Here is a 17,305-nt window from a genome sequence, read left to right as displayed (position 1 = left end):
ACTCAGTTTATTCACTTCTAAAACTCTTTAACCAGTGCTTAATCCAGTCTCCCATATTTGTATTCATTACCACACATTCCTTTCAAGGTTCTGTTTCTCCTTCATATGTCATTTCTCTCTAGGCATATCACAGTACCGGGTAACCTCAGTAAATATTTGTCAAGATGAACTGAAAATCATAACTATATCCACTGCAACACGTACAATGAAATGAATTCATAACTGATTGCAAAAGCTAATCTTCACTTGCATAAAACTGTGTTCTCCAAAGATGTTGCTTCCATATAAATAACTATAAAGAGTTTCTTTTAGCCTTGATTCTGATCATCCAGTGTGGAAATTGCATTTGAAAAAAAAATTTTTTTTCCTGAAGTGATGAGGCCACTTAGAGTCACACCTCTCTCTAATGTCTCATATTGCTCAGAAAAAAATGACTGTTTTCTTATTTTCCTTTTGAAGGCTGTCTTAAATGTAGACTCTTTTCTTCCCCAGTTTTATTGAGATATAATTGACATACATTACTGTATAAATTTAAGGTACACAACATAACGGTTTGACATATATATTGTGAAATGATTATTGCAATAAGTTTAGTTAACATCTATCATCTCATATAGATACAATAAAAAGAAAGAAAAAAATTTTTTCCTTCTAATGAGAACTCTTAGAATTTATTCTCTTAATAGCTTTCATATATATCATACAGCAATGTAACTGTAGTACATCCCAAAACTATGGGGGTGTATGTTACATCCCTAGTACTTAGTATCTCATAACTGGAAGTTTGTACCTTTTGATTGCCTTCATTTAATTCTCCCTCTCTCCACATCTGGTAGTGAATGTGGTTTTTCATTTTGTTTTTGTTTCTTTATATTACACATATTAGTGAGAGCATACAATACTTGTCTTACTCTGTATGACTTTTTTTCACCTAGCATAATGCCATCAATTTCGATCCACGTTGTCACAAATGGCAAGATTTCATTCTTTTAATGGCAGAGTAATATTTTAAACCACACTTGTTTTTCTATTCATTTGTCAACAGACACTTAGGTTATTTCCACATCTTGGCTATTGTGAATAATGCTGCAGTGAACATAGAGGTGCAGATATCTTCTCCAGTTAGTGTTTTTGTTTCTCAGAGGTGGACTCTGATATCACATTCAGGTTGTTTTTTCATGAAAGTCTACATAAAATATATAGGTTTCATGGATGGAATTTTTTAGTCTTTATAAACAGTTCAGCAGTGTTTATTTAGATAGAAGGCAGTAAGAAACATGCTTTTGCACAAATTCTTTGGCTTTTCTTACCACATAAGTATCTGGCACCTTTACATAGACTTTTTATGTTGGTATTTAAGAACTTGTATCATTTTGGAGACCTTCAAGATGGCGGAAGAGTAAGACGCGGAGATCACCTTCCTCCCCACAGATACATCAGAAATACATCCACATGTGGAACAACTCCCACAGAACACCTACTTAACGCTGGTAGAAGACCTCAGACTTCCCCAAAGGCATGAAACTCCCCACCTACCTGGGCAGGGCAAAAGAAAAAATGAAAAACAGAGACAAAAGAATAGGTATGGGACCTGCACCAGTGGGAGGGAGCTGTGAAGGAGGAAAGGTTTCCACACACTAGGAAGCCCCTTTGCGGGCGGAGACTGCGGGTGGTGGAGGGGGGAAGCTTTGGAGCCGCGGAGGAGAGCGCAGCAACAGGGGTGTGGAAGGCAAAGCGGAGAGATTCCTGCACAGAAGATCGGTGCTGACCAGCACTCATCAGCCCGAGAGGCTCGTCTTCTCACCCGCCGGGGCAGCTGGGGGCTGGGAGCTGAGGCTCCGGCTTTGGTGGATCCCAAGGAGAGGCCTGGGGTTGGCTGCGGGAACACAGCCTGAAGGGGGCTAGTGCTCAATAGCTAGCCGGGAGGGAGTCCGGGAAAATGTCTGGAACTGCCTAAGAGGCAAGAGACCATTGTTTCGGGGTGTGCAAGGAGAGGGGATTCAGAGCAACACCTAAATGAGCTCCAGAGATGGACGCAAGCCGCAGCTATCATCACAGACCCCAGAGATGGGCATGAAACGCTAAGGCTACTGCTGCAGCCACCAAGAAGCCTGTGTGTGAGCACAGGTCACTATCCACACCTCCCCTCCCAGGAGCCTGTGTGTCCCACCACTGCCAGGGTCCCGTGATACAGGAACAACTTCCCCAGGCAAACACACGGTGCGCCTCAGGCTGTTGCAACGTCATGCTGGCCTCTGATGCAGCAAGCTCGCCCTGCGTTCTGTACCTCTCCCTCCCCCAAGCCTGAGTGAGCCAGAGCCCCCTAATCAGCTACTATTTTAACCCTGTCCTGTCTGAGCAAAGAACAGATGCCCTCAGGTGACCTACACACAGAGGCGGGGCCAAATCCAAAACTGAACCCCAGGAGCTGTGCGAACAAAGAAGAGAAAGGGAAATCTCTCCCAGCAGCCTCAGGAGCAGAGGATTAAATCTCCACAATCAACTTGGTGAACCCTGCATCTGTGGAATACCTGAATAGACAACGAATCACCCCAAAATTGAGGTAGTGGACTTTGGGAGCAACAGCATATGTATTTTTTTGCTTTTTCTCTTTTTGTGAATGTGTATATATATGCTTCCTTGTGTGATTTTGTCTGTATAGCTTTGCTTTTACCATTTGTCCTAGGGTTCTCTCTGTCCAATTTTTTTTCTTTTTTTTTTTTAAGTATAGTTTTTAGCTCTTGTTATCATTGATGGATTTGCTTTTTAGTTTGGTTGCTCTCTTCTTTCTTTCTTTTTTTTCTTTTTAATAATTATTTTTACTTTTTTATTTTAATAACTTTATTTTATTTTATATTATAGTTTTCTTTCTTTCTTTTTTTGTCCCTTTTCCTCTGAGCCGTGTAGCTGACAGTGTCTTTGTGGTCTGGCTGGGTGTCAGGCCTGTGCCTCTGAGGTGGGAGAGCCAAGTTTAGGGCATTGGTCCACCAGAGACCTCCCGGCTCCATGTAATATCAAATGGAGAAAGCTCTCCCAGAGATCTCCATCTCAACACTAAGACCCAGCTCCACTCAACAACCAGCAAGCTACAGTGCTGGACACCCTATGCCAAACAACTAGCAAGACAGGAACACAACCCCAATCATTAGCAGAGAGGCTGCCTAAAATCAGAATAAGGTCACAGACACCCCAATACACACCACTGAAGGTGGCCCGACCCACCAGAAAGACAAGATCCAGCCTCATCCACCTGAACAAAGACACTAGTACCCTGCACCAGGAAGCCTACACAACCCACTGAATGAACCTTAGCCACTGGGGGCAGACACCAAAAACAATGGGAACTATGAACTGGCAGCCTGCGAAAAGGAGACCCCAAACACAATAAGTTAAGCAAAATGAGAAGACAGAGAAACACACAGCAGATGAAGGAGCAACGTAAAAGCCCACTAGGCCAAACAAATGAAGAGGAAGTAGGCAGTCTACCTGAAAAAGAATTAGAGTAATGATAGTAAAGATGATCCAAAATCTTGTAAATAGAATGGAGAAAATACAAGAAACGTTTAACAAGGACCTAGAAGAACTAAAGAGCAAACAAACACTGATGAACAACACAATAAATGAAACTAAAAATTCTCTAGAAGGAATCAATTGCAGAATAATGGAGACAGGAGAACGGAAAGTGACCTGGAAGATAAAATAGTGGAAATAACTACTGCAGAGCAGAATAAAGAAAAAAGAATGAAAAGAATTGAGGACAGTCTCAGAGACCTCTGGTACAACATTAAATGCACCAACATTCGAATTATAGGGGTCCCAGAAGAAGAGGAGAAAAAGAAAGGGGCTGAGAAAATATTTGAAGAGATTATAGTTGCAAACTTCCCTAATATGGGAAAGGAAATACTTATTCAAGTCCAGGAAGCACAGAGAGTCCCATACAGGATAAATACAAGGAGAAACACACCAAGACACATATTAATCAAACTATCAAAAATTAAATACAAAGAAAAAATATTAAAAGCAGCAAGGGAAAAAACAACAAATAACATACAAGGGAATCCCCATAAGGTTATCAGCTGATCATTCAGCAGAAACTCGGCAAGCCAGAAGGGAGTGGCAGGACATATTTAAAGTAATGAAAGGGAAAAACCTACAACCAAGATTACTCTACCCAGCAAAGATCTCATTCAGATTCAACGGAGGAATTAAAACCTTTACAGACAAGCAAAACTAAGAGAATTCAGCACCACCAAACCAGCTTTATAACAAATGCTAAAGGAACTTCTCTAGGCAGGAAACACAAGAGAAGGAAAAGGCCTACAATAACAAATCCAAAACAATTAAGAAAATGGTAATAGGAACATACATATCGATAATTACCTTGAATGTAAATGAATTAAATGCTCCAACCAAAAGACATAGACTGGCTGAATGGATACAAAAACAAGACCCATATATATGCTGTCTACAAGAGACCCACTTCAGACCTAGGGACACGTATAGGCTGAAAGTGAGGGGATGGAAAAAGATATTCCATGCAAATGGAAATCAAAAGAAAGCTTGAGTAGCAATTCTCATATCAGACAAAATAGACCTTAAAATAAACACCATTACAAGAGACAAAGAAGGACACTTCTTTGGAAGGGATCAATCCAAGAAAAAGATATAACAATTGTAAATATTTATGCACCCAACATAAGAGCACCTCAATACATAAGGCAAATGCTAACAGCCATAAAAGGGGAAACCAACAGTAACACAATCATAGTAGGGGGCTTTAACACCCCACTTTCACAATGGACAGATCATCCAAATAAAAATAAATGAGTAAACACAAGCATTACATGATACATTAAACAAGATGGACTTAATTGATATTTATTGAACATTCCATCCAAAAACAACAGAATACACTTTCTTCTCAAGTGCCCATGGAACATTCTCCAGGATAGATCATATCCTGGGTCACAAATCAAGCCTTGGTAAATTTAAGAAAATTGAAATCATATCAAGTATCTTTCTGACCACAATGCTATGAGACTAGATATCAATTACAGGAAAATATCTGTAAAAAATACAAACACATGGAGGCTAAACAATACACTACTAAATAACCAAGAGATCCCTGAGGAAATCAAAGAGGAAATTAAAAAACACCTAGAAAAAAATGACAATGAAAACACGATGATCCAAAACCTATGGGAAGCAGCAAAAGCAGTTCTAAGAAGGAAGTTTATAGCAATACAGTCCTACCTCAAGAAACAAGAAAAATCTCAAATAAACAACCTCATATTACACCTAAAGCAATTAGAGAAAGGAGAAGAAAAAAAAACCCAAAGTTAGCAGAAGGAAAGAAATCATAAAGATCAGATCAGAAATAAATGAAAAAAAAAATGAAGGAAACCATAGCAAAGATCAATAAAACTAAAAGCTGGTTCTTGAGAAGATAAACAAAAGTGATAAACCATTAGCCAGACTCATCAAGAAACAGAGGGAGAAGACTCAAATAGAATTATAAATGAAAAAGGAGAAGTAACAACTGACACTGCACAAATACAAAAGATCACGAGAGATTACTACAAGCAACTCTATACCAATAAAATGGACAACCTGGAAGAAATGGACAAATTCTTAGAAAAGCACTACCTTTTGAGACTGAACCAGGAAGAAATAGAAAATATAAACAGACCAATCACAAGCACTGATTTGAGATTGTGATTAAAAATCTTCCAAAAAACAAAAGCCCAGGACCAGATGGCTACACAGGTGAATTGTATCAAACATTTAGAGAAGAGCTAACACCTATCCTTCTCAAACTCTACCAAAATATAGCAGAGGGAGGATTACTCCCAAACTCATTCTACAAGGCCACCATCACCCTGATACCAAAACCAGACAAGGATGTCACAAAGAAAGAAAACTACAGGCCAATATCACTGATGAACATAGATGCAAAAATCCTCGGCAAAGTAATGGCAAACAGAATCCAGCAGTACATTTAAAGGATCCTACACCATGGTCAAGTGGGGTTTATCCCAGGAATGCAAGGATTCTTCAATACATGCAAATCAATCAATGTGATACACCATATTAACAAGTTGAAGGATACAAACCATATGATCATCTCAACAGATGCAGAGAAAGCTTTCAACAGATTTCAACACCATTTATGATAAAAACCCTCCAGAAAGTAGGCATAGAGGGAGCTTACCTCAACATAATAAAGGCCATATATGACAAACCCACAGTGAACATCGTCCTCAATGGTGAAAAACTGAAACCATTTCCACTAAGATCAGGAAAAAGACAAGGCTGTCCACTCTCACCACTCTTATTCAACATAGTTTTGGAAGTTTTAGCCACAGCAATCAGAGAAGAAAAGGAAAAAAAAGGAATCCAAATCTGAAAAGAAGAAGTAAAGCTGTCACTGTTTGCAGATGACATGATACTATACATAAAGATGCTACCAGAAAACTACTAGAGCTAATCAATGAATTTGGTAAAGTAGCAGGATACAAAATAATTGCACAGAAATCTCTTGCATTCCTATACACGAATGATGGACAATGTGAAAGAGAAATTAAGGAAACACTCCCATTTACGATGGCAACAAAAAAAATAAAATACCTAGGAATAAACCTAACACCTGTATGCAGAAAACTATAAGATGCTGATGAAAGAAATTAAAGATGATACCAACAGATGGAGAAATATACCATGTTCTTGGATTGGAAGAATCAACATTGTGAAAATGACTATACTACCCAAAGCAATGTACAGATTCAGTGCAATCCCTATCAAAGTACCAATGGCATTTTTCACAGAACTAGAACAAAAAATATCACAATTTGTATGGAAACATAAAAGACCCCAAATAGCCAAAGTGATCTTGAGAAAGAAAAACGGAGCTGGAGGAATCAGACTCCCTGACTTGAGACTATGCTGAAGTAATCAAGACAGTATGGTACTGGCACAAAAACAGAAATTTAGATCAATGGAACAGGATAGAAATCCCAGAGATAAACCCACGCACATATGGTCACCTTATTTTTGATAAAGGAGGCAAGAATATACCATGGAGAAAAGACAGCTTCTTCAATAAGTGGTGCTGGGAAAACTGGACAGCTACAAGTAAAAGAATGAAATTAGAACACTCCGTAACACCATACACAAAAATAAACTCAAAATGGATTAAAGACCTAAGTGTAAGGCCAGACACTATAAAACTGTTAGAGGAAAACGTAGGCAGAACACTCTATGACATGAATCACAGCAAGATCCTTTTTGACCCCCCTCCTAGAGAAATGGAAATAAAAACAAAAACAAACAGATGGGACCTAGTGAAACTTCAAAGCTTTTGCACAGCAAAGGAAACCATAAACAAGACGAAAAGACAACCCTCAGAATGGGAGAAAATATTTACAAATGAAGCAACTGACAAAGGATTAATCTCCAAACTTTACAAGCAGCTCATGCAGCTCAATATCAAAAAAACAAAAAACCCAATCCAGAAATGGGCAGAAGACCTAAATAGACATTTCTCCAAAGAAGATATACAGATTGCCAACAAGCACATGAAAGGATGCTCAACATCACTAATCATTAGAGAAATGCAAATCAAAACTACAATGAGGTATCACCTCACACCGGTTAGAATGGGCCTCATCAGAAAACCTACAAACAACAAATGCTGGAGAGGGTGTGGAGAAAAGGGAAGCCTCCTGCACTGTTGATGGTAATGTGAATTGATACAGCCACTATGGAGAACAGTATGGAGGTTCCTTAAAAAACTAAAAATAGAAATACCATACGACCCAGCAATCCCACTCCTGGGCATATACCCTGAGAAAACCATAATTCAAAAAGAGTCATGTACCACAATATTCACTGCAGCTCAATAACCAGGACATGGAAGCAACCTAAATGTCCATCAACAGATGAATGGATAATGGCACATATATGCAATGGAATATTACTCAGCCATAAAAAGAAACGAGATTGAGTTATTTGTAGTGAGGTGGATGGACCTAGAGTCTGTCATAGACAGTGAAGTAAGTCAGAAAGAGAAAAACAAATACCGTATGCTAAAACATATATATGGAATCAAAAAAAAAAAAAGAAAAACGGTTATGAAGAACCTAAGGGCAGGTCAACAATAAAGGCACAGACGTAGAGAATGGAGTTGAGGACACGGGGAGGGGGAAGGGTAAGCTGGGACGAAGTGAGAGAGTGGCATGGACTTATATACACTACCAAATGTAAAATAGATAGCTAGTGGGAAGCAGCCGCATAGCACAGGGAGATCAGCTAGGTGCTTTGTGTCTACCTAGAGGGGTGGGATAGGGTGGGTGGGAGGGAGACGCAAGAGGGCCGAATTATGGGGAGATATATATATATATATATATATATATATACACATAGAGCTGATTCACTTTGTTATACAGCAGAAACTAACACACCATTAGTAAAGTAAAGCAGTTATACTCCAATAAAGATGTTAAAAGAAAAAAAGAAAAGAAAAAACTTGTATCATTTTCAAAAACAGTATTTAGGTATTTAGGCAGTATTTAGGCATCTGTTTTTAATTGTAGTGGGAAGCTTCACTAATGCTTGCTTACAAAGCCACATAAGTCTCTTGAAGACTGTATCCTATTTGGAAAGTGCATGTTATGACAGTGCCTCTGCCAACAGCACCTTTCTGAATAGATGGTAACTCACTTAACCGTTGAACCTTATCCTCATGGTTATATCAAACCACATTGTAATTTTTTTTTTTTTCGGTACGCGGGCCTCTCACTGTTGTGGCCTCTCCCGCCGCGGAGCACAGGCTCCGGACGCGCAGGCCCAGCGGCCATGGCTCACGGGCCCAGCCGCTCCTCGGCATGTGGGAGCCTCCCGGACCGGGACACGAACCCGTATCCCCTGCATCGGCAGGCGAACTGTCAGCCACTGCGCCACCAGGGAAGCCCCACATTGTAATTTTTAAAAGTGATTTCAACTTTCGTGAAACTCTAACAAACAGTATATTCGTGATGAAATATTTTCTGCCTGAGTAGATCTTGGATTTCTGGTGAAATTTCTTCAGAAGACAGTTCTCTGTGCTTGTTTGCTGCTAAAAGTGAATAAAATAGCCTTTTCTGAAATAGAACTTAGGAGAAACACAGGTCACTGTTCCCAGGATTTCTTAGCTTTGTGTATCTCAATGTCTTAGGAAGGATATAATATGTCTTGGGTGTTGTCAAATCCCCAAGTACAAAATAGCCCTTTAATTGTTATAAATAAATAATTATGCTTCAATTATTCCCACAATGAAGCAAGCTTCTCTCATGTCTTCCCTTTTCTCTGGACCTTCATGGAGAATTTAAGGAAATTTGATGAAGACATTGGTTGTCAAAAAATTTGCCATAGGAAAAACTTATGTGACAGGTCATTGGAATGCAAATACGTATCTTGTAACTGTATCCACTTTGACTATTATGAATGATTTGTAGTTCACAGAATCTCCATGGTAGTTATGTGGGCTCGATGCCCAATAACTGTTACAGTTAGTCCATTACAATGTAGTACTCTGGCTGAGCTTGAGAGGCTGGTAATCTGTGTTTTCACCCTTCTAGGACTGCCTCATTAGTTTTTGTGTGCTGTCAGCTGACAAAATAAACAAACAAATAAATACATACATACCTACGTATGTACATATGTACATTTATAAGTAAATAAATAGAAGGAAGGGAGGGAGGGAGGGAGGGGAGAAAGAAAAGTAAGCTTTGTCCTGTCATCTTTTATTTCTTAGTTTGCATTATCAATGTCTAGTCTAGGGATCAGAAAACTACAACATGGGCCAGATCTAGCCCACTGCCCTCTGCAAGTATGGTCTGTAAACTAAGAATGTTTTGCATTTTTTAACGACTGTAAAAAAATTACAAGAAGAATGTTACATGAGCAGTGAAAATCATAAGATTTTTATATTTTAGTGCCCACAAATAAAGTTTTATTAGACCACAGCCACGTTCATTCATTTACATTTTGTCTGTGGCTACTTTTGTGCTACTACAGCAGAGTTGAGTAGTTACCAGAGACTGCTTAGCCCAAAGAGCCTAAATTATTTATTATTTGGGTTTTTACAGAAAAAAATTGCTGACTCCTGTTTTATTTAATAATTATATAATTTTAGAAAAATTAAGACTCCTGAAAGAAGCTATTTTCTAATATGTAGCTATAATACAAGAATTTGTAATGTTGCTTCATATAAATACATCTTCTTTAATCTTGAGTAAAAAATGTCCTGCTCTTCTATTAAAACTTAAACTAGAAACCAAGTTTAGTTAATTATTTTCCCATTCATTCCTACTACTACATCCCCTAAAAAGGAGCACAGGTTAAAAAAAATGTAATTTATAATCAGTGCTTTCTAAAATTTGGTATTATTTGTTGATATTCTGTAGCATTTTTGGTTTTTCGTTTTTTTGTTTTTTAGTTTTTAGTATTTAGGGCGATGGGTATTTTTATGTTCCTTACTCTTTTTTTTTTTTTTTTAATTTTAGGAAGGGCTATAAAACAGCAGGCAAGGGTTCTCATAGGATTAACATTTCTATTTTGACTTTGCCACCTACTGCTTACATCCAGGCTATTTGTTCAAAGCCAACTATAATGCACAGTGAAGAGATTTTTGCCTGTTTTCCTTTTGCCTCTGGAGTTATGAAAATATTTAAGTGTCTAGGTCAATTTCAGACACGTTTTGTCAAATTTACATTTTTAGCACTAAATATGAATCAGAATGCCATTTGCTTTCTGATGAAAGAGTGAGAGTATTCTTGTGAATGGTTGTTAGAGGTTTAGGATGATTTAATGCCATTATGATTTTTTAATGTAAGCTCAATTCGTGTGCTACTCTGTGAAAAGTCTTGTATAGTGTGTAGTGTTTCATGCTCTTCTTAACGTCTGTTTAACTGGACGAGTACTAAGTTGGACTGTAGGCTCCAATAAGTCCTTTGAAAGTGTGGAGTTTTGAAGTATGTGCCCACATATGTGACTCAAACCTTAATACGTTTGCCTTGCAGCATTACAGGATAACTGCCTTCATAGTAACTAACAAGTTCTGGCAGTCACAGCTCTTGGAATGGCACACTTAATGAACTGCAGAGCCAGGCATTTTGATTTTTAAAGAACTCCCTAAATTACTCAAGATGTAAAATTTGATAGCTGGAACAGTACGTTTGACTTCAGAAAAGACTATACTGTCAGTTGGAAGCTGTGCATGAGTGTCACTCCTTTGCTTAGGAGTAAGGAACAAATCCCCTTATAAGTCACTGGTTTTTAATAGCATTGTGGTTCACTGCTTTCCAAAGCAGAATCTGGAAACTTCTGAGAGTTTACCAAGGATTCTACAGGGATTTTCACAGCAGGAAATAGTAATAGAACAGAGTGGAGTGATGGCTGAATTGACAGGAGAAAGATGATAAATCATGGTGTGATGACTGCTTGATCATGTGGAAGAGTAGCAAAAGGGATATGTGAAGAGAAAAAAATGTAAGAGAGCCCATATGGTGATTGTTAATCCAGAGACAAATGTTCTCACTTAAATTTTACTTTAAAAAGACAATTTGTTAAAAATAAATATATGGATAATTGCTGAAAAAAAAGTTTTTTAAGCATAATTCTTTTCCTTTAAGCTACTCTTCAGAGATACATTCTTTTAAAGCTAGCATAAAATCTCACATAATTTTTATACAAATTTTAGTGTTGCTAGTTTGCCTGAATTACCCATTTACTTATTTAGAATGCTACTTATTATGCAAATAAGTATACTTTTTCAAGTTTCTGAAATATTTTATTACTATTATAGTGATGCTAATTAAAGTTATTTACAGTGCTTATCTTTTTCCAGATATGTTATTGAATCACCTCCAGCCCTTATAGCTACCCATTGAAGAACTGTGAGAATGTAGACTCCATAGAGAGCAAGGATATTTGTTTGATTTATTCATTGATATATCCTCAGTACCTAGAATAGTGCATCACTCAAAGTTGTCACTCAATAGATATTATTTGAATGAATGAGTGAATGAGTTGCACTTATCCTCCATCGTGTTTGACAGAAGCTCAGATAAGTGAAGATCACATAGATATTGAGGGTGTGATACAACCAGAATATCACCTCTTGCTGTCTGATTTCACATCCTGAGCATTTACCCTCTTCAAGTTAATTACCTCATCTACCATCACCACTTTACATATTTTCCTTTTATGAAGTTAAGGTAATTTAATTTATATTGTCTCATTTTACTATGAATTAAATGTTTCATCCACATATGTCAAGAAGATATTGCTGATGCGTTGACATTCAACATTAGCCTCAGCATTGCTTTGTTTGAATGACATCACTCGCTTTTGCCCATCCACATGCTGTCACCACGTCTTACATGTGAACGAGATACCTCTCAAGGTGACAGAAAAGACTTGGAACAGACTGGATTTGTATGTGAATTAACCAATTAACCTGTGATTCTGATATCTTTTTATGTCAGTTGCCATATATTTAGGAGTGAAGGAGGTAATACTTTGGGGGGAGAGTAGAGTACAGAAATGGAATAGTACTTCATCTTACTTTTTGATATATCACTAAATCTTTGTGTGTTTTAAAACTTGTTTTGAAATGGGGCTTATATCTGTGTCCAAAATGTCTTATGCACTCACCAAAACACATATATCTAATTTGCAGGTTTCTATTTACTTAAAATAGATTTTGCATATTCAGTAGATAGATATGGAGGATTTCAGAATATCACACAAGGAGATAGTGCCTCTCAGCAGTAGAGCTGGCAACAATATGCTCTTTATCACTGGTTCTTTTACTATTTAATCACTAATATAAAACAACTACAGTCAAACCTAATCCGTATGTTGCCTTCATTTAACCCCTTACTCTTATATGAATGTAAGAAAATTTTCTAGCCTAAAGACATTAATTTATGAAGTCTTCTGTCTGCATCTTAAGAAGAAATAACCACACTCTGTTCTTGTTCTTGATGCGCTGCCAAGCTTCGCTGAAGCAGACTTGGCAGCCTTTGTCCCCAGGAGAAAATCTCACAGCCCACTACCCAGCCAGGCCAGGCCCTCTCTATGTGACTACCCAAAGGAGGTGCGTAGCCAGGTGTCAGTTGTGAGGGTGGTCTTTGTGGGAAGCCAGTTTTTTTAAAAAAAAGTTTTATGGAACTGAGAAAAGTTCAAATGGTCAAAAATGGAAAGAAAGGTTTCATTGTAGAATATGAAGTGTAGTGTGAATTGAACCAAAAAGATTTGAAACTGGATTTTCTGAGGTAAGTCATAAATGTTTTATTTAGTTTAGAGTCATAAATGTTTTACTTAGTTGTATGCTTATTTTTCTCTTCACTAATGTGGTAAGCAGAATAAGAGTCCCCCAAAGTCCTAATCCCTGGATCATGGTCTCTCTGCTCAGGGTCCCACAAAGCTGCAGTCAAAGCGTAAACCAGACTGCATTCCTTTCTGGAGTTTAAATTCTCTTCCAAACTCGCATGGTTTTGGGAAAAATTAAGTTCCTTCCTGATGCAAGAATGAGGCACTGCAGTTCCCTGCCATTGGCCATTCAAAACATGATTGTTTGCTCCTTCAATCTGGTAACACGGGGTCTCATACAATGGAGCATAATCATGGGATTGACATACCATCAATTTAGCATTATTCTCTGGCCTAGAAGCAAATCACACAACCACTTGCACTCAAGGGGAGAAGTTATACAAGGGCATGACTTAGTAGGGTTCACCTTAGTGTAGGTCAGTCACTGCCCAGATACACTTAAATAGATCTGTTTGGTATTGGTGGGGAGGATGCATTACAGACTGAGGAAAGAAGGCCAGTTAGGAGACTTTTGTTTTTTATAGACAAGAATTGATGACAGCCTAAATTAAAACAGGTATTAGAAGTCAGAGATTGAGAGAGATTATCAAGAGATATTTAGGAAGAGGAAAGGACCTGATGATAACAAATTGATGAGGGAAGGGTAGGCAGATGGAGAAAAGTGTCTAAAGTTTTTTGTAGATTTATGGTCTGGCAAAGGGGTGAAAAGAAGTACCATTCACTGATCAAGAGAATATAGAATCAGCAAGCAGATTTGGGAAGTAACGAATTCCTTCTGAAGAGCACACCTGTCTTCTCCTATGACCTGTTATGATTAGAAGCTGAATTTACCACCTAAAATACACTATCTCATTAAAACCTCATAGCATCCCCATAAGGTGAGCTTATGTTCGTGAAGCTATTAGAAACTAATTAAATTCCAACCCAGGTCTGTCTCACACTGAGTTAAAGATTTTGTGTACCATTCAGATGGATAAGTCAAAGAGGGTGTTGTTGTAGATACACTTCGGCAGAGAGGGCTGTGCTAGAGATGTAGCTATAGGAGTCATTAGCAATGTAGATGTTAGCTGAATCCATGACAATTCTTGAGGTCAGTCTAGGAACTATACAGATAAGGATTTAACTCTGGGGAGCTCATTTACATGGTAGGAGAATAGAGAGTATTTACCAAGAAAATGGAGAAAAAGTGACCATGAAAGTAACAGGAGAATAAGAGAAAATAATACGGTGATCTGGAGAGAAGAGAATAGCAGGCAGGAAAGAAGCCGTGGTCGAGATCATCAGATGTAGCACAGTTATGTCTGACTGCCCTTGCAATACGTTCCTTTCCTCATTAGCCTGTCTTCTTGAAGACCAGTGAAGTTTGAGAGGAAGCAACCATTCCAGTGGAAAGAATGAGTTGTGAACAGGAGGCAGTAAGAAGGCGTTAGCATGAGCAAGTCCATGGTGGATTAAGAGATGACTAAATGAAGAGGGGAAAGCTCCTCTTTACCCAAGCACCCAGAAACATAGGTAAATGTTCCAAATCAGCTTTTGTATGTGCTTTAATTTTTGCATATTAATGCAGAACAGCCTATCTTATGGTAAAAATGGTGCAGAAAATAAATTAATTAATGACCATAAAATTCATTAATCTCAGATGAGTAATTCTTTCCCCAAATGATAAAGGATTAAGTAGAAAGAGTTAGCTCCAGTTTTGCCTCTTTGGAAATTTAGTTATTTCATAGTGTAGAATCAGTAAAACTTTACATAGGACATGCACCTGCATGTAAGTCTGTTTAACTTGAGATGTAAATAAAACATTCATGATATAATGCAGTGAAGGGTAATGAGACATGATATGTACCTTTTGGTAATTTACAAAATCCTAAAACATTAATTTTAGTGATTCCTGAGGCCCTATTTGAGTATTATTTTTAGCTGTATCACCAGGAAATAACGACAGTAAACCATATGCTGATGGATTATCCCTTGGTCTAATACTGTTAGATATTTTTCAAAATCATTACAGGAAAAATTAGCTTCTAGAACCAGAACATATTATATTGTAACTTAATTAAACACATTTTGATACATTAGATATTTTTCATGAGGACAGAAACCTTAGTTGAATAAATAATTAAGTCAACTTTTTAAAATGGCACATTTTGCTGGATTCTGATTTTTTGGTAAGTCCCAACTAAGTCAAGGCTTATAATTTAGTCACTCCTTATAAAATTGCCAGTTTAGTAAGATTGTTGGCCTTAAAATTTTGCCCCAGAAGTCTACTTCTCGATTAGTTTATCTAGATATGTAACTCCCAAACTTTCTACAGCAGTAATGGATACAAGCGTGTGTGTGCTTACCTGTAAAATCCTAGGTCCAGTGTGAAATGGGAAATCCAGTGTGAAATGGGAAATTAAAATTTCCAGAGATATTCTCATAATGATCAATTCTAACTTTGTTTAGGATTTCTCCAAAACCTTGTTAAAAACAGAATAACTTGTTAGAATAGTTATAATAAGTTATTCTTGGATAAATTCTAGGCTAAGGGTTAGGGAACATGCTTTAACTTCAAAGGACGTATGTTTAAATTCTGCTCTGTATCATCTACCAGTTATATGACCTGAGCAAATTATATAACATCTCTAAGCCTGGTTTTCTTAACTGTACCTACTTTATGGATGTATTTTAAAGATTGAATGAGATGATGTGTATAAAACCTTGAATGTACTGCCTAGAAATTAGTAAGCACTCAATAGGTACATATACACAAGTATCTATACAGTAGATATATATTTATTGACATCAATCATACATATCTATGAATATAAATATGCATATATATAAGTATATTTGTGCATACATAAATATTTTTGAATTTCTATTGCAAATCCTGATACTATTCTAGTCACCAAAAATAAGCAGTGAAAAAAATACACAAGTGTCTCACCTTTTATAAAGTTCATATTCTTGTGGGAGGAAACAGGCAATGAATAATATGTGCATAATTATTTTACAGCATTACTTAAATTTGAGTACACTGTATTAGGAAAAGCAGAAAGGAAACAAAACCTTTAATGACAGACCATAGATGAATTTGCCTTTAATAAATGAGAGGCATTTCTTCTGTTTGGAAATTATAGATAAAAGTAAAGCGCTGGTATATAAGAACAGTAAGTAATTTATGTAACAGGTAAAGAGTGACAATGAGGAATGACAATTTCAGAACACTAAGAGAAAAATTATAATCTCTGTAGAGTTTACAAAGAAGGTTCACATAGACTTTTGCCTTTGATCTTGAACAGCCTTGTCAGGTATGTAAAGCAAATACTATATCCACATTTTATAGAGAAATAAAAAGGCTTACAGGAGGCAGATTTGCTCAAGTTTACACCATTTTCCAGTATAAAACCAGAATGGATAAGAATAGAGGACACTATTGTAGGTTTGGGGAAATAGGTATTTTTTTTTCAGTAGTGGTGTGGGAACTGCCATTCACTGGGCTGTTAATAAGCAATGCCTATCTACTCCTGAGAGCTAACTGCAAAAAGAGAACCGTCATAGAGCGCAGTTACAAGTGTACTCAGCGTTCAGCATATCGTGAAACAGTACTAATTTGTTGTATTCCTTCTAATGTAACTGTTGTTGGGCAGACTCAATAGCAGTGTCCTGAATTATACAGTAGCTTTAGTTTACTTCTGAATACTTACATTCTACTTTGTCTTTTTAGTAATAACCAGAACATTATTTCGATCTATAGCTTTACTTAATTATATCTCTTAAATTATTATTTTTTTATTGCGTGAGCTAAATGTTTTTTAATCAAGGAAATAGATGAACAAAAAAAAGAAAAAGAAAAGAAAAAACAATCCTAGTTTGTATTCCGTAATTTGAAACCAAGTGTATTTCAGCATTAAGAAGTATGTGAGTAGGACAAGGTAACGTGTAC

At 37.2% G+C, this 17,305-nt stretch overlaps 1 protein-coding gene across 1 annotated transcript in view; it reads left to right on the top strand.

The window, feature by feature from the left end:
• SEMA3C (semaphorin 3C) overlaps nt 1–17,305 on the top strand; it is a 177,637-nt gene that overhangs the window by 122,724 nt on the left and 37,608 nt on the right. The gene's annotated exons all lie outside the window — the stretch shown is intronic.

This window comes from Monodon monoceros, unplaced genomic scaffold (assembly GCF_005190385.1).
Source record: "Monodon monoceros isolate NGI ecotype Baffin Bay Population unplaced genomic scaffold, NGI_Narwhal_1 Super_Scaffold_2, whole genome shotgun sequence".
Lineage (NCBI taxonomy): Eukaryota > Metazoa > Chordata > Mammalia > Artiodactyla > Monodontidae > Monodon > Monodon monoceros.
Note: the sequence above shows the minus strand (reverse complement) of the source record. Positions and strands in the feature narration are given on the sequence as shown.